Here is a 12,669-nt window from a genome sequence, read left to right as displayed (position 1 = left end):
GCAGTCATCATCATGAATCAAGTTGACAATCTACTGGCAAGTCCTTTTTAATCCTTGTCATATGAAGCGAAATAATGAAGAGAAATTATAGATAAAACGTATCGGTGCGCATCGGCCATTGGACATAAACATTACACAACAAGTTGGAAATCGCAAATTCAACAATGAGTGGTTTGGAATGAATCAGTGGCTAACTGTGAGTTCAAGACAACTGGGAACTCGGGAAAAACGAGCTACGACTGGGAAAATACGTTTTGAACTTTTTCATCCAACTCGGAATTGTAAATCGGGAACTCTGGCCTCTTTCTAGAGCTATGACCTGAAGATCACTGACGTCATCATGATTCAACCTTTTTTGTTGTTGTTCCCAGTTGTCTTGAAAGCACCATACATCCAGAGAATGCCAGACTTTGATGACAAAGTTTAGCCAAGTGTAGCAGTGGTAAAGTGTTGGGACAGCTTTATGTTGGCTCTAACAGTTTGTGGGCACCGTTTGTCACCGTTGTACTGCAATTAATGTATTGTTGAGTGTTGTGTAGTGACTTTGCTGGCATGCATCCCACATATTTTTTGTTTGTTGCCCCACCAAGATTTACATGCTAAAATCGCCACTGAACATGTCAGAGGCATGTTTGTTCTAAATAGCATATTTCTATCTGAACGTTCCAAAACATTGCATCCGGCTGAACTTACCCCAGGTTGTCAGATATAGCTACAGTAGCTAATGAGATAACATGACCAAACAAGGTGTAGCCTAAACAAATGGTAACGGTCCGGTATGCAAGTAGCCTAGTTTTAGAACAGCCTGCGATATGCTGTAGCGGCCATATCTTTTCAACAGCAAGGGCTAGAATCAAGACGTTTTCTCTGCAGAAAAGAGGGAGACTTGGTTACGTTGGCTACAGAGCCTGGCTATGAAGTGCAGTGGTGAAAGTGGAAGGGTTGAGCAAGACTACAAATTCAAAGACAGCTACTACTTTTGTCTTTTCTATACTCAAGGGAGAGAAAAACACAAGTCGACTGATGTTTTAGTATTAAACTCAATGGTGCTATTGTTTTTGATTTCATAAAGCAGCTTGTGTTTCTTAAACGGGCAAAGGGCAGCTAACTAGAAGGCTGGTGGTGACTGGTTAGCTCCGGGGAAGCAAGAGAGTCACCTGCACGATGTGTATAATCTGTCACACTCATTGCTTGCTCCTCCGCAGCTCACCAGTTGATGTAGGCTGTGTGCCGGGTCCTTCCTGCTGCTGAACAGAACTGCGCTGCACATCGGTGCTGCTAATATTAATTGTGCTTTTCACTAAAAAAGCTCTCAATCTCTCTGGAAAGTCTTGTCCAGTCCACCTAGCAGTCAGATTTTAGTCACAGAGATACAGTAAATTCGTCTCGTTTTAGTCAAATGAAATGGGTCTATTTAGTTAGTTATAGTCTCGTCAACTGCCACTGAAAAATAGGTGTTTGATGAATATTTTGGTAATGGAATTTTACAAATTAATTAATTAAAATAAACCTATTCCGGTATAGCCGGCTTCACCCCCCCAAAAAATAATGTTTCCCCATCATCAAAGGCATATGTATACATGTATATATATATATATATATAATCTCTAGGAACTGTATTTACCAGATGTAAAGTGAAATGTGTCCCTCACTATCAAATAAACGTCTGAATCCAACTTTTGTGTTAACGGCACCATATTCCTGCTGTGTAAACAGCAGGGTTGGGGCCAATTCAGAATTTTATTCAATTCAAACAATGAATTTGAACTCAATTTGAATTGATCACACCTACAGGAAGCAGGATTTGAATTGAAGGAAGAATCATTTAATTCAAAACCATTCAAACCAATTCAACTGAGACACGAAACATGAAAGGATCATTCATTTGACAAATCTTTTATCAAAAGGATATGCCACCTATTAATGCAAAAATACAGATTTCTAATATTCATTTGAACTTTGATTATAATTTAAAGAGTCGGTCAAACAGTATTATTCTTTGTCACAAGATGTTCCCTTCCATACTGCCGTGTTTGATTTAATATATTCTGTTTTTTTCCCCCACCAGATATTTTAAAAACATTAAGGAATTATGAATGATTATAGACAGCCCACAACATGATCTTGGAATATTTCCAGACCACTATAATTATAAAAAAGTTGTTTAGTACCACATTCAATTAGTTTTAGCCAAATGTTTATAGATATTTCAATTTGAATTCGTTTTTTTATGGTGTAGAATGCCCTGCTGGCTTTCTCTCTCAGTTCCTTCTCCGCCTCATTTAGGTGTCCAACTGAGCTTATTATTAAGCCTGAGTAATTGTAGTGTGCAATACTCTATAAACTTTGGTCTAATTCCCTGAGATCTGGATATTCTCTGGAAAATGGGTCTGCTAGGCTCTGCTAGAGGCCACGTGCTGTGGGTGACAGCAAGCACAAGTCATCTGCGAAGAGCAGGCATTTAACCTCTTAATTGTGGAGACTAAGACCAAGGACTGAGGATTTTTCTAGAATAGTGTCCAATTTATTGATGTAAATATTGAAGAGTGTGGGGCTAAGATTGCAACCCTTTCAAAGGCCCTGCCCCTGGTTAAAGAATTATGTTCTTCTCTTGACAATTTTGATGCTGCACCTGTTTCCCCCCTAAATTGTCATATTATTATGCCATTTGATTGAATTATGTCATACGTTTTGCCCCTGCACCACTTTCAATAACAGTCCTGTACGCCAAATAGAATTAAATACTTTTTGGAAGACAATAAAGCGAGCATACACTGGTGTTATTGTGGTGGACATGTTATTCTATCAGGAGGTTTAGGGTGGAAACATGATCGGTTGTGCGATGGTTTGGTATAAATCCGATTTGGTTTTTACTCAAGACGTTGTCCTTATTAAGGAAGTTTAGAACTCTCTATGTCTCTGTCACTGTACTCTCTATTTGCCACTCTCTCTGCTCCCTCTCTCTATCTGCCTCTCTCTGTGTCCCCCCCCTCTGCTCCCCCTCTCTCTTTATCTCTATCTGCCTCTCTCTCTGTACCCCCCCTCTCTCTCTTTATCTCTCTCTGCTCCCCCCCTCTCTCTCTATCTGCCTCTCTCTGTACCCCCCTTTCTCTCTGTCCCCCCTCTCTTTCTTTATCTGCCTCACTATCTGTCCCTCCTCTCTATCTGCCTCTCTCTCTGTCTCCCCTCTCTCTCTTCATCTCTATCTGCTTCTCACTTTGTTCCCTCTCTCTCTCCATCTGCTTCTCTCTGTCCCCCCTCTCTCTCTTTGTCCTCCCCTCTCTCTCTTTATTGCTATCTGCCTCTCTCTCTGTCCTCCCTCTCTCTCTCTCTGCCTTTCTCTGTCCTCCCCTCTCTCTCTGTACCCTCCCTTTCTCTCTCTCTGTCCACCCTTTCTATCAGCCTTTCTCTCTGTCCACCCTCTCTATCAGCCTCTCTCTCTCTTCATCTCTATCTGCCTCTCTCTCCATCTGCCTCTCTCTCTGTCCCCCCTCTCTATCTGCTTCTCTCTCTGTACCCCCCTCTCTATCTGTCTCTCTCTCTGCCGCCCACCCTCTCTCTTTATCTCTCTCTGTCCCCCTCTCTCTCTTTATCTCTATCTGCTTCTCACTTTGTCCCCTCTCTCTCTCCATCTGCCTCTCTCTGTGTCCCCCCTCTCTCTATCTGCCTCTCTCTCTCTCCCCTCTCTCTATCTACCTCTCTCTCTGTATCCCCCCTTTGCCCTATCTGCCACACTGGACCCATCATTAAATGCCCCCTACCTCTCATTCAAAGCACCCCTGCCCCTATCTCCCCCTCCCTGTTCTACTGACCATGCTCAATCCAAAAACATATCTTATTTTCAGTTTGACGGCAGACAGCGGACCCCCTCTGCAGTTGGTGACCAATTCTTCCACGCGTGACCCCCCCCACCCAGGACCCTCCCGGCCCACCCACTTTTGCTCCCCTCAGCCAATGGGGTGCAGGCGCATGGTGAGAGAGCACCAATCGCACCACTTTTGTGTCTGTATAAAACTTTTCATGAGCCTGTGCCAGGTTGCACTTTCTGTCAGTCCAGGGCTCCAGTTTGCCGGAGAGGTGAGAGAGAGAGTTGTGAGAGAGAGAGAGGGGAGAGAGAGAACGAAGGGGGTTGACAGTTTTTATCCCAATCCCACACTTTTATAGAGTGATGGGTAATAAATAATTTCTCTGGTTGTAAAACCTCATAACTGGAGAACTACCTACTGCGCCAAGCCACGCATTACTGGACAGACGTGTCCTAAACGTGTCTTTGTTTTGTTCTCTTCTTCTGAAGCGTCTCCTGTTTGGTGAGGATGGAGAATGCACACGCAAAAGAGCCGGAAGAGGTCGTGTCATACTTTGGTGTCGACCAGACCACCGGCCTCACACCAGAACAGTTCAAGAAGAACCTGGCCAGATATGGTCACAATGGTGAGAAAGAGAGACTGAGATGGATGGATGGATAATAATAGAGAAACCAAGGGATGGACAGAGAGACATGGAGATATATAAGAGGAGGGATAGGGAGGAAGATCTGGTTGGGTGTAGAGGTTCAGACCCAAAATGGGGTTCATTGGTCCTAAATGCTGTGGAAAGGATGAATGCAATGGAGGGATAGACAGACAGACATACATATAGACAGCAACAGGTGTTCCATTGGTTTGGACAATAGTTAGTCTTTGTTTTGGTTATGAAGAGGGGAAGGTCGGATGTTGACTCTTTGTGATTGGCCGTTGGCTGGCTGGCTGACTGACACATTGGCACACGGCAACCAAAATGGTTCACGTGACCTTGTGATGGTGCGGCAGATGCCATTTGAAGGTTAGCGGCACCAAAGGATGCTTGGGTAGTGTAGTTTGTGATCAGTCCAGTACAGGCTCTCTATCGTGGTTGGTTGGATTCCAGAAGTTCATGACAACTTCTACTTGCATAACTGTTGTATCAGTCCTTTTATTTTAGTGTATTTGCAGTTAGCACACTTGATAATAACATTGAGGGGGTAAGCATCAGACTTGATATACAGAGGCAAAAGTCAAGTTTTGAAGCTTATGATAATGTGTTTTTAGAAAAATGTTTCTTCTTGGTCATCCGTGCTTAAATCATGATTTGAAGCATTGGTATAGTCATTGTCTCATCCAGCCAATGAAAAGCAACGACAGACTCAAGGCTCTGATTGGCTAACCAATCAGAGGTCAGTGAGAAGGACAGAGGTTTGCTATGGCTACTGTCGGGCCGACCTGGGACAAACCAAGGCCCTAACACTCGTTTGCAAACGCTTGCTAAAGAAAACCACTTAGTTCGATCCTTTAGAAATAAAGTAGAATCACAGTTGTGCAATACCAGTTTGTTCATGTTTTTGTTTTTGCATAATTTGAAGGTTTGAAATGAGTTCAGAGAGATTTCAGTCCTGATGTAAGTTATCAATCAAAAGGTGGATGACATGAGCTAAGTAAAGATTTTTAGCTAATTAACTATAGGCATTTGTATCAAGTGCACAAGTTTGCATCTGTATTTTCAGTGACCTGATCTGACCGTTAAACAGGTGGAAACAAAAAGGCTTCGTAAATCTGGTCCTTTACGTTTAAACAGTGTAATTGTATAATTAGCATTTCTGCTATCAAAGTTAGAGTTAGCAGGCCTAATGCTGATCTCAATTAGCAATGTTAGTAGCAAATAGCAATGCTATGGTAATAATCTCCCGTCTCTCGCTTTCCCCTTTTACAGAGCTGCCAGCTGAGATTGGTGAGTTCCCAACGTTATCTTTGCCCCTCACACACCTGTCTGTGGTCGGTCTGCACACACTCTCCTATTTCTGTCCCAGTGTCCGGGAGGTTGCACATCCCATCAGTCACACTACCTCTTTACTTCTTGCCACCATGTCACACACATTTGCAGTCACACATACACACCTGTTGTTCTGCTTCCTGCCTGGGATGATGGACTTCCTGTCAGTCGTGCCATCGTGACATCTGTCATCACAAACCCTCCAGACATTCCGATTCACCCATTTATCTCTGTATATGCCCCATCTAGGGTTTAAAATCACTGGATTGGTTGGTGTAGAGTAGCCATATTTCTTATCCAATCCGATGCTTGACAGGGAGTGGCTACACACTTCAGAGAGAAGGAAGTGGAGGATGTGAATGGGATTACTCTTCTTGTCAAACTTCTCATGACCCTGAAAGAAAAGGATATTCCTATGCACAGATCTTTGTCCTTACATACCCATCCCATCTGTTACACAAAACCTCAAAAACCCAGAAGTAAACATTTAAATTGGGTTATCACTAGTTAACACAGTCACAAAGTCATAAACCCTGTTTCTACAATTTATCTTCTAAAAATCGGATTTTAAACCAGAGGTGGCCGGTAGCACCTCAATTGGGGAAAACTGCCTCATAGTGATGGCTGGAACAGAATAAATGGAATGGTATTGAACACATCAAGCACACAATTTCCATGTTTTTGATATCATTTCATTCACTCCATTCCAGCCATTATTATGAGCCTTCCTCCCCTCAGCAGCCTCCTGTGTTTTAAACCTAACCCTAAACTTAACGTTAATCTTAACCACACTTCTAACTTTCTGCCTAATCCTAACCTGAAATTCAGGCCAAAAATGTCATTTTTGCTTTGATACATTTTTATGATATACCCAGTTTTGACTCTGTGGCTGTGTTATCTAGTGGGAACCTTCCAATTATGTTGCGTGTGTCTACCCATGAGAGATTATTATCACACGGACTATTCCTCCCTGTAATGGCTATGATTCTCACATCTGACAGTACTATATCATCGTGATGCAATTGAGACATGGTCATCGAAATTGTTAAAAAGTTTTAAAAACAATTCTAATAAATACAGCAGTTGGACAATGGATGAAGACACTGCAAACCAGATATTGACTGAATTCTAGCACATAAAACATTTTACTGGCACGGACAGGTCCAGGGATTTAAGTATTCAATTTATTGTAAAATGTCCCAATATTTGGGGGGCGGCAGGGGGATGCACTCATATATACATTTTCTTATTATATCAGCTATTTGTTTGTGTGTTAAAATAAGAGAACGTATATGTGCCTACTTTGCATATATTTGCATGTATGCATGTATTTGCATATATTACACATTAACATAAAGGGGAGAGACAGGGCTGTAACAACCAAACACTTGCACTGTCTACCCTTTTTGCATTCACCTGCGCTGTCTCGACTGCCTCATTAATTACAGTTATTTTATTAAAAAAAAAAATCACTCCTATTTTTCGTGGTATCCAATTGGTAGTAGTTACAGTCATGTCTCATCGCTCATCGTGCCATGCGTCCTCCGAAACACAACCCAACCAAGCCGCACTGCTTCTTGACACAATGCCCATCCAACCCGGAAGCCAGCCGCAACAATGTGTCGGAGGAAACACCGTACACCCAGCGACCTTGTCAGTGTGCACTGCGTCCAGCCCTCCACAGGAGTCGCTAGTGTGCGATGAGTCAAGGATATCCCTGCCGGCCAAACCCTCCCTAACCCGGATGACGCTGGGCCAATTATGCGCCGCCCCATGGGCCTCCCGGTCGTGGCCGGCTGCGACAGAGCCTGGACTTGAACCCAGAATCTCTAGTGGCACAGCTAGCCTTAGACCACTGCACCACTCAGGAGGCCCCTTCATTAATTACTGTTGTTGTCACTTTATTTAGCATAAATCAACAAGTGTATCAATAGCAGGATACCCTTGGATTATAAATCAACACGCTTGGCTCTGGATTACACCTACTTTACATTGTTTGTGAGACCAGACATGCACTACATGATCAAAAGTATGTAGACACCTGCTCGTTGAACATCTCATGCCAAAATCATGGGTATTAATATGGAGTTGGTCCCTTCTTTGCTGCCATAACAGCCTTCACTCTTCTGGGAAGACTTTCCACTAGATGTTGGAACATTGCAGTCACAAGAATGTTAGTGAGGTTGGGCACTGATGTTGGGCGATTAGGCCAATTCATCCCAAAGGTGTTTGATGGGGTTGAGGTCAGGGCTCTGTGCAGGTCAGTCAAGTTCTTCCACATCAATCTCGACAAACCATTTTTGTATGGACAGAAATGTGCAAAGGGGCATTATCATGCTAAAACAGGAAAAGGTCTTCCCCAAACTGTTGCCACAAAGTTGGAAGCACAGAATCGGCTGAAATGTCATTGTATGCTGTAGAGTTAAGAATTTGCTTCATTGGAACTAAGGGGCCGAGCCCGATTCCATGAAAAACAGCCCCAGACTATTATTCTTCCTCCACCAAACTTTATAGTTGGCACTATGCATTTGGGTAAGTAGCATTCTCCTGGTATCCGCCAAAGACAGATTCGTCAGTTAGACTGTCAGATGGTGAAGCGTGACTCATCACTCCAGAGAATGCGTTTCCATGGCTCCAGAGTCCAATGGCGGCGAGCTTTACACCACTCCAGTCGATGCTTGGCTTTGGCATGGTGATCTTAGGCTTGATGATAGCTTTGTCAAGAGTGTGCAAAGCTGTCATCAAGGCAAAGGTTGGCTACTTTGAAGAATCTCAAATGTAAAATATATTTAGATTTGTTAAACACGTTTTTGCTTAGGACATGATTCCATATGTGTTATTTCATAGTTTGGATGTCTTCACTATTATTCTACAATGCAGAAAATAGTCAAAATAAAGAAAAGGCCTGGAATGAGTAGGTGTGTCCAGTCTTCTGACTGGTACTGTAAGTGTCGAGACGAAGCTTTTAGCGTTCTTATAGATTCAATGGAAAGCCAATGAATCTGCGGCCATATCGGGGGGGAAAAACGACAGGCACAAGCAAGAGAATGAAAGAATCGCAGGAGTAAAGTGAAAACAATCAATCGAGTGAGATTTAAGTGACAAGGTTTGCGCCCCACAAACAGAGGGGCTGAATAAGACAGCCCCTCAGGTGGTCAGCCGGGCGTGCACGTTGCTAGGGAACATTTCTGTTGGTTTCCACATTGCATGATGTTGGCAAGTGTCTTGAAGAGTGCACTCCTCTTTAGGTGTGATTTGTCTGCGTGTGTAACCACACAAAACAATTGTGAGATAGTAGTATTGCGATTTCATTTGGCAGTATTTTTATTGTTGTATTGTGCTAATACACTCCTGCCAACACACACAGAGCCACACACACACTTACATTATTCTCATTCCCCCCTCTCGTTCTATCTGCATCTCTCTTTCTATCTATCTGCCTCTCTCTTTCTATCTATCTACCTCTCCCTTTCTATCTGACTCTTTCTTTCTATCTGCCTCTCTCTCTCCCTCTGCCTCTTTCTCTCTCCCTCTCTCTCTCTCTCTCTCTCAGGTAAGACCATCTGGGAGTTGGTCGTAGAGCAGTTTGAGGATCTGTTGGTCAGAATCCTGCTGTTGGCTGCCTGCATCTCTTTTGTAAGTAGACAAAATGTTGTCACTGATTTTGACCGACTATGGCAAAAAGATATTACTATGGGTTACAGGGGAAAGATTGCAGAGTAATGACACAAGACAAGGTAAAGACATGACATGGGTTAGGGTCTATACAGGTCGATAGGTTTGGGTGTATGTATGCGTTTGTTGGTGTTAGCACCTGTAAGGTCACTGTGAAGTCACTTCCTGTCAATTTCCTCCCTCCACGTCCTCTCCTTACCCCAACGCAGGATGGGTAAATATTTCAGCGTAGCAGCTGTGCATGGTGACAGAGGCCATGAGAGGACACTGACAGCTAACACACACACACAAGGTTACATACCTGCACAATGAAAGACACATACTGTACACACACACAGGTCAATTATGCTTTGCGTACACACACACACAGAACACATGCTGTGACCCATCAAGTTATTTTTCACATGGATTGATGTCCTCCCTCTCTCCCTCCCTCGCTTACTCACTCACTCACTCGCTCACTCTAGGAATCCCTCCCCCATCCCTCTCTCTCACTATTTCATTTCACTGTTGTCTCCCCTCCACCCTCCTGTCTCGCTCTCTCTTTTCAAATCTGTTTTGGGGGTAGGGGGTGACACAATGTTGTCACCCCCCCCCCCCCAACCCTCTACGCTCTGTCCAAGGCCAGCTGTCATTATGGCCTTAGAAAGAATGGTGTGTGTGTGCGATATAGTGTGTGTGTGTGCATGGTGTGTACGTGCGTGCATGTGTGTGACAAGAGGGCGCGAGGGGAGAGAGGCCCGCGTTATTTTAAGAAAGTCTCAAGCCAGGCCGAGAAACTGTATCCTTCCACAAAGGTCAGGGATGAAAGGAACGAAGGATTGCCGGCGAGAACACAAGAGAGAGACAGTGTTGCACTATGGCATTGATTGTTGCAAAGACAAACAAACCGATGATGATAGGTACATACAGCATATGGTTGAGGAAGACACTGTAGTGATTATATTATGCATTTATGAATGACATATTATTAAGTTGATATACTGCGTGAATGCATAAATGCATTGGCAATATTGTTGCAATGTTTCTCATGTACTTTCAAGTGAAGTTTTGCTTGGAATGGAAGGGTTCTACAATAACATGGTACGTGTGAGGAGGCTACAATGGATTTCAATGCGGTACCTTTTAGAATAGAGAGACAGAGAGGATGAACGATGTAGAGATCTTAAAAGAGAGGGAATAAGAGAATAAATGGATAGAAACAAGAAAAGAAAGAAAGAAACAAGCAAAAGAAAGAAAGAAAGAGAGAAAGAGAAAGAAAGAGAAGGATGGAAAGAAGGAAAGAGGATAGAAGAATGAAATCGTTGCACTAAGGAACAACAGAGTAGAGAAGGGAGAGGCGATGGAAGCAGGTAAAAGAGAACAGTTTAGACAAAGGGATAGGCAATAAAGAATAATGGATGGACGTATAAAATAATGGAGGGATTTCTGTCTCTCTCTGTGGGTTAGATTGCTTCTCACTCTGCTTCAGTGGATCAGAACTGATCTGTGTCCATGTCAACACAGCCTCTTTCCTAAACAGACCAGTGACATCAACTCGTTACACTCACATACACGAAAGCGCATACGCACACGTGAGGAAACACACACACAAACACTCCCTCTTATCACACATGCACATGTGCACGGACACACATACCAAAAAAAGGCTGGCATAGAGTGGAAAAGAGGGATTCTGATATAGGTGCATACTGTCAAGTGTCATACAAATGTATTCCATTCCATTATCAATAAACATAAATTCTCTCTCTCCCTCTCTTTCTCTCCCTCTGTCTCTCTCTCGCTTTCAGGTGCTGGCCTTGTTTGAGGAAGGTGAGGAAACAGTCACAGCCTTCGTGGAACCCTTAGTCATCCTCCTCATTCTCATCGCTAATGCCATCGTTGGAGTCTGGCAGGTCAGTTAGTGGAAACACACACACACGCGCGCGCACACAAACACCACACACACACACACACATAATACATCACATGCATTAGTTTACCCGCTCAGGGTCAGAATGTGTTAACCGCGGGGTGGGTGGGGGGGGGGGGGTGTTAAAGGGGGAAATGCAGCAGCCCCCAGTCCCACAGTAAAAATACAGAGGGACGATCGGGTTACCGCAAGCCACAAGCAGCGGGTCCATATTGGCCTTGTGGTGGTCATTTGGAAACTATGTACAAGGATTCACACATAGGGGGGTTTATGGGACGAGGGAGGGGGTGGATGTGACGGGTGTAGGGGGTGGCCATATTGGCATAAGTCTGGCTTTACACTTCTGGATGGGAGGTCAGGAGGAACTGATGTTCTGTGGGGTTATTGTTGCCCTGTAGGAGCGCAATGCAGAGAGCGCCATCGAGGCTCTGAAGGAGTATGAACCTGAGATGGGGAAGGTTTACCGGTCGGACAGGAAGAATGTCCAGATGATCAAGGCCAGGGAGATCGTCCCTGGAGATGTGGTGGAGGTGTCCGGTAAGATTCAGATCTGTGCCCAAGGGCAACTTCTACCTCAACCGGCCCAAGAGTTGTAGGCCCAGTTCCAAGTCGACCCATAGCCCCAATACCCACAAGCCACTAAAAATGAATGTAGATCTGATGAGAATCGAGAGAGAATCTACCTGGCCTATCAGAGACGAAGGGTGTACAATTTGTCACAAAATATGTCAAAGTGCTTGAATCTGTCAAATCCTCTCAGATGAACATCACGTCTTTAGGGTTTGCTACTACCCCCCCCCCCCCCAATGCCCATAGTGAATATTGTCAGTCTACTGGTTGACAGACACATCACAAAGGGCACTCTATTCACTTTATAGTCATAGGGCTCTGGTCAAAAGTAGTGCACTATGTACTGTAGGCCCCAGGACCCCTGAGGGTACTTGGCTTATCCACAGAGTGTACTTGAGAAGACTCATGACACCATAGGGCTACTGGTAAAATGCACATGAGGGGGTACTTCAGGGGTACTCAGGGCAGAGCAAAATTCACTTGGTGGTACAGTAACTGAAAAAGGTTGGGGACCACTGATGCAGGATATAGGCTGATATTTGGGATGCATACCAGCGGCTGATCCAGGGTCAGATTGCTTTATCGCTCTAATAGTTAAGGTTAGGTTTAGGGTTGGCTAATCTGATCCAAGTATAGATAAAGGGACTGATTTTACTAATAAGGGCGCATTTTAATGTTGAATGCGTGTTATTCATTTTGCAGGCACAATTTCCAAATTTAGCAGGTGA

At 43.9% G+C, this 12,669-nt stretch overlaps 1 pseudogene; it reads left to right on the top strand.

Annotated features, from left to right (window-relative positions):
- Positions 1-4,041: 4,041 nt before the first annotated feature.
- LOC135555960 (sarcoplasmic/endoplasmic reticulum calcium ATPase 1-like) overlaps positions 4,042-12,669 on the top strand; it is a 28,179-nt pseudogene continuing 19,551 nt past the window's right edge.

The sequence above is a fragment of the Oncorhynchus masou genome, chromosome 15 (assembly GCF_036934945.1).
Source record: "Oncorhynchus masou masou isolate Uvic2021 chromosome 15, UVic_Omas_1.1, whole genome shotgun sequence".
NCBI lineage: Eukaryota > Metazoa > Chordata > Actinopteri > Salmoniformes > Salmonidae > Oncorhynchus > Oncorhynchus masou.
The sequence above is the reverse complement of the archived record's forward strand: the minus strand, read 5'-3'. Positions and strand labels throughout refer to the sequence as shown.